Source organism: Salvia hispanica, chromosome 5 (assembly GCF_029641045.1).
Source record: "Salvia hispanica isolate PSC_SH4W2 chromosome 5, Shi_PSC_v1, whole genome shotgun sequence".
In the NCBI taxonomy this organism is placed as follows: Eukaryota; Viridiplantae; Streptophyta; class Magnoliopsida; order Lamiales; family Lamiaceae; genus Salvia; species Salvia hispanica.
In genome coordinates, this window is record NC_142696.1 from 23,919,245 (window position 1) to 23,929,295 (window position 10,051).

At 36.5% G+C, this 10,051-nt stretch overlaps 1 pseudogene across 1 annotated transcript; it reads right to left on the bottom strand.

The window, feature by feature from the left end:
• Positions 1–1,125: 1,125 nt before the first annotated feature.
• On the bottom strand, positions 1,126–6,601 carry LOC125186326 (wall-associated receptor kinase-like 8; annotated as a pseudogene). The gene is made up of 6 exons (XR_016130373.1): positions 6,067–6,601; positions 4,608–4,996; positions 4,019–4,528; positions 3,487–3,831; positions 3,234–3,407; positions 1,126–2,442 (listed from the first exon to the last, which is right to left on the bottom strand). The product of XR_016130373.1 is annotated as a wall-associated receptor kinase-like 8 (transcript).
• Between the last annotated feature and the right edge of the window lie 3,450 nt (positions 6,602–10,051).

The window sequence follows — 10,051 nt, forward strand, 5'->3', positions numbered from 1 at the left end:
CCGGCTGCCATCCCGGGCATCATCTGCTGCCATGGGTACATATTGTAGTACCACCCATCGGTCTCCATCCACCTCCCACGGGTACCGTGGGAGTTTGAGACCCACTCGTCACTGGAGTAGACTCGTTGTTATCCATTTCGCGTTATTGCTCTTGTACAAAAATTCAGAGAGAGAGAAAACTCGTTAAAACAAGCGGTGCAAATGAAAATGACGTTCAAATCGCGTATATATAGAAATTAAATTAAAAAAAAAAAAACCGCTGGCCGATCGCCAGCCTACAATGGCGGCGAGTCAATCGGCGAGCGCATCGGCCAGCGCTCGCCTATTTTTTTGCCGAATTGGCGCTCGCCGCCCACAATGGTTCGGCGAGCGGACCGGCCAGCGCCGGGAATCGGCTAGCCGGCTCGCTTGCCGCCATTGGAGATGCTCTGATGCAGATGTTTCATCACTTTTCGTAATATTTAAGTAATTATGATTAGAAATCAACACATACATGCTACCCTATTGATACCAGTCTTACTATATGGACGTACCATATGAAAGGTATGAAAATATTTTCCAAGACAATGAACTTTTGTTCATTTTCTAACACCAATCCTAAAATTAAACAAATATAATACTTCATCCGTCCACGAAAAATAGTCCCAATTTTGTAAATGACATGAATTATAATAAGCGATTAGTCTAGTAAGAGAGATGAGAGAAAAAGTGCAAAAAGTAGGAGAGAAGAAGAAAAAGGGGAGAAAGTATGTGAAAAAGTTTCCATTTTTAAAATGAGGCTAATTTTTATGGACACTTCAAAATAACAAATGAAACTATTTTCATGGACGGAGGGAGCATGAAAAATCGAGATAAAAAAGTATTCCCTCTGTCCCACTAAAAATGGAACGTTTTCCTTTTTGGGTTGTCCCATTAAAAATGAAACGTTTCTTAAAATAGAAATAATTTTATCTCTACTTTTCTCTCTCTCTTACTTTACTCTCTCTTCTTTAACTCACAAAACAACACTTCATAAAATCTTGTGCCGAAAAGCAAACGTTTCATATTTATTGGGACGGAGGGAGTATTTAGTAAGAATCATAATTTCACTTCATACTTTAATATTGTAAACTTCAATTATAACACTGTTATGAAGTAACTAAATACCAAAGAAACAACATCACAAATCTAAAAATCTACAACATATGATAAAAAAAACATAAAACCAAGTGTCGATCATCTCATTTGAGTCTACTAAATGTATTATGATGCACTTTCAAATAACACTAACGGGTGCGTGTCTGGTGATGATGAAGCAATTTTGTAACTGTCCGTCCATGTGTACTCAATGTCTGAAATCATAGTGGGCATGTCTTCAAAAGATATCACATCTTCTGATTCAACATTAACACCACTTGATATTTCAGACATCCTAAAAACTTTCCAATTCAGTGGCAACTTCTTTCATAGTTGGTCTCATTCTCCCTTTCATGTTCAAACATCTTTGTGCAAGCTTCGCAACTAGGGTCACCTCTTCCTTTCTTCCTTGCTCCCGAACTTGCGGATCTAAAATTGTGTCCATACATTCTCCTTCCATGCATACAAGGAACCGTATTGCTAGGCTTCTTTCCTCTTCTGTTTTATCAAGAGATATTGGCCTTTGCCCAGTAAGAAGCTCGACAAGAACCACCCCGAAGCTATAAACATCACTCTTTTCCGTGAATTGACTAGATTGAAAATACTCTGGATCCAAATATCCAAACGTCCCTTTAACTAGAGTAGTCAAGTGAGTCTGATCTGCAGCAACAGATTTCGAAGTTCCAAAATCTGATACTTTGACAACATATTTTTCATCTAGTAGGATATTACTAGACTTGATATCCCTATGATAGATAGGCACGGAAGATGCATAATGTAAATACGCTAGTGCCCGTGCTATATCTGTTGCGATTTTCAAACGCATGTTCCATGTACATGGAAATTCACAATTTGGATCATGAATTAGATCAAAAAGTGTCTCGTTTGGCATGAATTCATAAACAAGAAGAGGAACCTCAGTCTCCAAACAACACCCCAATAGTTTGACCACATTTCTATGATTGATCTGCGATAGTATCACCACTTCATTTATAAATTGTTCCAACTGATTCACCTCGACCAACTTTGATTTTTTTATCGCAACAATCTTACCATCGTATAACATTCCTTTGTAAACAGTGCCTTGCCCTCCTTGTCCAATAATTCTGCTCTCGTTAAAGTTATCTGTTGCCACCTCCAACTCTTTTGCAGGGAAAACTTTTGTTTTTCCAAGTGCACCTTCACTCGTGTGTTGTTGTAAGAGAAGACCACCATTTCGTTTGAAGAATTTATCTCTTACCATTTTTTCCTTTCTCTTTCGTAAAAATTTACAGAACCAAAAAAACACAGAGACAAGAAGCAGAAACCCCAATCCAGAGCCTATACCTACATGCAAACTTGAGAGTGAGAAAATTAACAAAATATTATAGATAAGTAAAGCCCAATGAGCTGCATATCTGAGTATCTATTACTTCTATCTAAAAAAAATTGTCATGGTTGTGGACGGAAAAAGTTTACTTTGATATACTTTTTGTTAGGAAAATAATTTAAATCAAAAGTGTTATGTAAAATTCAAAATTTTAACATATTTTTAGAATTTTAGAAGAGGAAAAGTGGTTATTTCAGTAGCATCTATATTTTATACAATTTACCCTCAAATCGATACTCCCTCCGTCCGCTATTAGGAGTTCAGGTCACTTTTGCACCCTCATTTTATAAAAATGATAATAAATAATTAAAGTGGAGAAACGGTAAAGTAAGAAAGAGAATACTAGAGATAAGACTCTTCTTAATATTATTCTCTCTCTTACTTTACTGTTTCTCCACTTTAACTATTTATTATCATTTTTATAAAACAAGTGCGCAAAAGTGACCGGAACTCCTAATGGTGGACGGAGGGAGTATATATGTAACTAACGATTTTTATTAGGAGGAGTATATCTATATCATTAAATTTCTAATATTGAGATCTAGATTGATTCTATTGTCTTATCTTAAGGGGGTTTCATGGGAAAATAAATATTAGTGGAATTAGTGTTAGTGGATTGAGAGATCCATTTCCTAAATGAAAAGTTTCTATTTTTAAGAAACGAACAAAGAGAAAAGAATTTCTATATGTAGAAAATAGAGGGAGTATTAAACGGATTGAAATGAGAGCTGAAACATTATATTGTTACCTGTCAAGATAATCATCTTGGTTTTGGAAGGCGGCAGAATGCAACCTGTGCCATCTATTTTCCCATCACCAATATACCCTTTCAGACACGAGCAGTGAAACGTCCCCGGAACATTTTCACAAATTGAATTTGAGACACATGTATTAGTTGTATTAACAGCGCATTCATCAATATCTGTTTGGTAAAGCATATATTATTTCCAATTAAATCATTATATATAGCATAACAAGGAAAAAGAGTATAGATTACCAACCTAGGCACCCTGGATTGAGGTAAGGATTGCCTGTGTATCCTTTGGAACAGTTGCATAGGTACCCTCCAAGCGTCGCATTAAAATCAACACAATCACTATTGTTTCGGCATACGAAGTTAGCGAGATGTCGTGCTTCTCTGCAATTCATCGCTCCAATCCTCCAATCCAATGCCATGCTCGGCTGAACATCACGTTGGACCGGGTTTAAGTAATCCGTATATGAATCCAAACTACTACCATCTTCTACACTTTCGGTGTATTTAATGAAGGTGAAGCTGCAAGAACTATTTATAATTGTCCGTGGTACACTAAGATGAGTCAAATTTGATTCAAGGTAAGTCGTACCTGCAAATGATCCAACACATATTTCGCTTATGTCAAAGCTCTTTACATATTTACAACTACAACATTTCCTTATCAAGATAGTATACAATTTCATAACTATAATGAGCTTATCAAAAAATGTTAGTGCTATAAACCAAAAATATGTATTGCATTCTTTTTAGAAACGAAAACATCAACTGATTACTACCTCTCGAAATGGGTACTCTGCAACAACCACCACCTGCATAAGATGTTCCATAACTGCACCCTCCTTCAACACTACCATCATAATTGATATTTCTGTCAGAGCATATGGCTGCGCAGCTGCTGCGTATAGAACTTCGTTTTTCTTGTCCAATAGCTCCGACAACCATTACATTGCAGCCAACGGTGGTGATCCAGTTGTCATCAGATAATCTATATGGCGTTTTCAACAAGTCAATTTTCAAGCTCCGATCAACTTGATAGTCTAACTCTGACCGATCGTAGCAATTTGAAGATACATTCCTGTAGTTAACAATAATTTTTGATGAGTTGAGCTCCGCGATTTGAGTGTTGAAAAGACGGAGGTAGGGTTTTGCGGGGTTGGTGCTGTAGTTGCAAACAACTTCATAAGATGGCTCCAAGTAGCAATTCGGACCCACACCAAATGGAAACGGAATCGATACTTCCCCACATTGATCTATGCATCCATGTTTCGCAATTGAAGACGAAATTGCTATCAAAGAAGCAAATAAGAACATCATTTGATGAATTTCATATCAAGTATGGAAACTTGAAATAAATAGAAAACTAACTCTGGCATCCTCCTCGTAAGTAAGGATTTCCCTCGTACCCTTGCGCGCAGCTACATGTGTATCCTGTAAAATCAGATTCAAAGGGATATCTATAATCAACACAAACACTCCTCTCATCTAGACATGCGTAAGTCGTGTTGGAATTCTTAGCTCGGCTGCAGTTCTCAGCCCCAACGATCCAGTCCAAGCGCACTACCGGTGGCCTTGATGCAGATGCCCAATCATCATTAACAATGCCGTTGAGTTATCCAGGTAGTACAATGGATATGAAAATACGGTTTCGTTCGTATCTGTATACTCCTGGATAAAGGCATAGCTGCATGGGAAAAGCTTCTTACGCTGTAATCTTCCGCTTAAGTCAATCAGTTCCGCTTCCAAGAAACTTTTTCCTGCGAGTTAAAATCAAATTTTAGAATACGCCCTCCTTCTCTGAAAATAGTTAGCTACATGAATTTTAATAGGAATTCATAAAATATGAGAATGAAAAAGAACTTTGAACCATACTTAAATTATACTGCATCCAACTATTTTTTTTAACAAATACACACTCTGCACACACTATACACAAAAACACTCTCCACACATTGCACACTCTACCACACACTATGCACAGAATTAACACACTACATACATTATACACAAAATACACATATTACACACCCATTACACACTCTACACACACTATGCACATAATTAACACATTACATACATTATACACAAAATACACATACTACACATATTACACACCCATTACACACAAAAATTACACACACTACGCATACTATACACAAAATACACGCACTACTATTCACATACTGAAATTTTAAATTTTTGCTCAGTTTTTCAATTTGGTTCAGTTTAAGCTTTTGACAAAATTTCAGTTTTATGATTCGGTTCGGCTCGGATCGAGTAAAAAAAATCTAAAAACAAAAAAAAGCAATAATATAATTTTTTTTTCAAAAGATCTCTTAGAACACTTAGATTATTTAAAGTATTAAAAAATTATATATAGCTAATACTAATAATATCGGGTATTATCGGGACTAATGGGTATACCCGCGTGGGAAGCAGGTATACCTGCTACCCGCAAAACTCTAAAACATACTATCCGATCCCGTCCCGTTTCCGGTTATCGTCGGGTAGCGGGTACCCAATACCCGGCGGAAATCAGGTCGAAATGAGAATTACACGTTACCTGCTACCCATTTTGCCACACCTACTCCAATCCATCATAAAGCAGATGTCACACTGACACGTGTGATTAGTGGAAAGATTGGGATAGAATTGACAAAGTTTTAAATATTGAGATCGAGAATCAATCGATAAAACCAGTAAAGATATTGATAGATAAGATAATTAATCCTTAATTTTACAAAATTATGTTAAAATATGTACATTTTAAGTTGGAAATGTATATTCATTTATTTCTATCTTTTGGGAAGGGGGAAAAAGAAGTTACCGGAGATTAGATTTTGATGGCAACAACCATTGAAGTGGCAATCTCCGAAGCCGGTATCATTCTTGTCAGCACAAAACGTGGAGCAGCCGCCAAGGACGGAGCTCCTGTTGGATCGCAGCACCATATCATCACACCCGATGGCAGTGAGCACGTTTCTATCCGAGAGCACAAAGGGAGTTCCAGACAAGTTCATAGTCATACTATGTTGATTGTGGGTTGACAGATCCTCATCATAGCAAGCTGAAATCATGAAGGGGTTTTTGAGGCGAATGTAAGTTTGATTGAATTCAATCACTTGTTTCTTAATCTTATTAATGGAGAGGTAAGCTTTTGAATTATTGCAGTTGATGTCAAAATGTGGGTTGAGGCTGCATTTTGGGCCGACTCCAAATGGATATGGAATCACTAAATCCCCGCACCGGTCCTTGCATCCATGTTTGGCATGTAGAGCCGCGGAGGGTAGTGATGGTGGGAGAAGTAGGAAAATAGAGATGAAGAGTTGTAGAGGTGACATAATTAATGAATAAGTTTAGGAAGATAGAGATGTACTATTACATAAATAGATGGATTACATATATTAATTTGTAGTATTATTTTAGGGTTCAAGATCCATGTGATCAGCTAGTGTGTATATATTTTTTTACCTATATAAACTCAAGAATCTTGAACCATTTGCACTGCCAGATGCTTTCAGACAGCCAATTTTTTTCATCCTTTTTTTTTATGGAGGGCAGCTGTAATGCCTAATTTTAGGGATTAACCTTATCAGTAATCAGATTACTATGTAAATCTATCAACTATACCTGACATAAATTTGGCGATAATAATATTCTATAAGTATATTATATTGAGGCACGATTAACATGTCATTTAATTAATTAATTATTCTTAGCTGTACTCCACTTAATGGTTTCCATACTACTAAGGTTGTTACAAAATATGAACGGAATATTTAGCGACGAAACACATCCAAATTAGGGGTCAAATTTGGATGGCGCTTTATAATCATGGTCTGAATATTAATAACTTATTCCCTACCTGTCTCTAGTTGAAATTTAATCAGTTCATTTATTTTATTTGTTCATCTTTATTTAGATTAGTAGTTGAAAGAGATTTGTCTTTGTGTCTGGAAGAGAATATTTTCATAAACCTTATTGGATAAGAAAGATGCGAGACATGCAAGACATAAAATTAATGGTCTTATTGTTGGGCCCATTGTCAAAAAAATACCCGAGAATTATCGTTTGGGCCCATTGTCAAAATCCTGTCAATAGCAGTAGCCATGTTTAGACCTCACTTCCAACGATAAACTTGCGAGGCTTAGCAGCCTTTATATGATGTCGACCGCTATGAATAATTTCATGACATCGTTGGGCTCCACGGAGAATAACGATATTGTACTAAACATGGCAGCTTTAGGCATTCTAGTCATCACTATTGCTGGAAATGTGTATATTCATATTGTTCAGATTCTTAGCTCTGGTTCTATGTTATATGTGTTGCTTCCCCAACAGATGGTATCTTCTGCACTCATGCTTCTCTTCCTTGTGTCGTTATGTTCTGTATCGTTGATGGTTCCAGGAGCCAAAAGAAATATAGGATTGAAGTATAACGAAATGCACAAATCGGTCTCGAATAGACAAGTAGAGTGGGGAAAGTTTAGTAGTGATGAGGTTGAAAAGGCGATACGAGTTTGACTGCAGATTCTACGTGGCGAGTTCGAAAGTTTGGCCATGTCTAAAACGGAGAGCATTTCAGACTACTTCACAAGAACATTAGTTATTGTGAATCAAATGAAAAGGCAAGGAGAGAACATTGAAGATGTTCGTGTCATTGAGAAAATTCTTCGTTCCTTGACGTTGAAATTTGAGCACGTCGTTGCTGCTATTGAAGAATCAAAAGATCTCAACACCATGTCCATCGACCAATTGCAGAGCAGATTGGAAGTCCACGAGCAACGCATGAAGAAAAAGGCCACTACTTCACTTGATCATATGCTACAAGCGAAGATGTCAATCCAAGAAAATAAGAAGTCTGAGTCTGGGACATCACGTGGTGGATACAACCAAGGTCGAGGTCGAGCTTATCGTGGTCGAGGAGGACGAGGTCAGAATTATCAAAACGAGGGAGGACGTCAAAACTTCACTTATCGAGGCAGAGGTCGAAATTCTTATGGACAATACAGAGGCGGTTATTCTCAAACCTACAATCAACAAGGGTTTGATAAAGCAAATGTCGAGTGTTATACTTGTCACGAATTCGGGCATTACAGCTATGAGTGTCCAACAGCCGGAAATACCAGGGCCAATCAACAAGTCAATTATGCCGAAGGTGGAGATGATGATGAGCAGGTAATTTCAACCTCCCTTTTTACATATAAAGAAATTGAGGGTGATCATATAGCACAATGTACTTGGATACCGGAGCAAGTAATCACATGTGCGGGAATAAACATGAAGATGCACGTGAAATTGAAGAACCAGAATCACCTGAATCATCTCAAGGTCTAGGTGGAAAGCCAAGAAGAATGCGCGACCTGAGTTATATGTATGAAGCTACTGAAGAAGTTGATGGAGCTGGAGAAGAAAATGTGAATCTTATTTGTTTTCATATGGATGCGGATCTTGCCTATGCAAATACTGCGCAAGACATGAAGAATTGAGTTTAAGGGAGGATGTTGAGTTTATTAAACTCAATTGCTTCAAGATTAAGAAAAATGATGAAGTAGGTGCATCACCACCTCATCTTAGTTGATGAAATCTTGTGAAGTTTTCATGGCTAGAAGGAAGCCACAATTGCATTACGTGTAAGGCGGTGGAGTATGTGGTCATTATATGATATTTTCCTAATTAAACTAATTAGGACACGTAGCATGCATGTGTTAGCTATATATCAACTTTAGTTACTTATAAATAGTAGTACTTGCTTCATTGTATTATAAGAGAAAAAAAAGAAATGTAGTGAATGAGATTTAGAGAGAATGAGCCGTAGCTCATAGTAGAGAGAAAGGAAGAGTGAGTGTTTGTAAGAGCCGAAGCTCTTAGATAGAAAGAAAGAAAAGGAATTGTGTGAGTTGGAGTGGAAAAGAGCCGTAGCTCTAAGTTGGGAAAATTGTGAGAGTTTTTGTTGTTGTGCAGAAGCACGTTTGATTGTATTTTGTAATCTTTTTGTGAGAAACCTATAAATACTTATCCTCCATATTTCATCTTTGTTGAGTGTTCCTATATTTTGTGTCAAATATCCAACAATTTTCATGTTCTTTAATCTATTTTTAGTAATAACATGTTTCTTATCAAGCATGGTTATAACTATTATCTGTTTTTTTTTTTTGGGTTTCCTGAGTGCTTTAGTTTTTAGTTGCAAAATAAAATGCGTTCTTATCAAGAGTTGTTATAACTTTTTATGCTTTATTGTTTCATGTTGTTTTTGCATTTAGATGGTAAATGATTCATCGACTGGATCATCACGGGCAATTTAAAAACGAAGACGGAAAGTATGCCTTGAATCTTTGCCACAAACGGGATGGATGTTCGTTTGATAAGTCGGATAGAAACTAAACTTGGAATACTATTCTACGAAGAAAAGCAATTTGGATAAACCAAGAGTTAACAAATAAGTGTATTCAAACCAAGGCCAATAAATAGGAAAAGGGCGATCAAGAAACAGAAACAAAAACAGCTACACATCCAAAAACTAGTAAATGAAGAATAAAAGTTTTTCATGGATGGAATCACTTGATGTATATTTTCATGTTTATTCACATTATAAGATGCATGTGAATTAGACTAATAACATTAAACAAATATAAAAATTAAATCGAGATAAAAAACTAAATCGATATAGAAAAACATGCTCTAAACATCGATTCAACACAATAAAAAAAATCAAGTAACTAAATACCCAAGGAACAAACCACAAATCTAAAAGATCCACAACATTTGATAAAAAAAACTTAAAAACAATTGTAAATAATCCAATCTTCAAT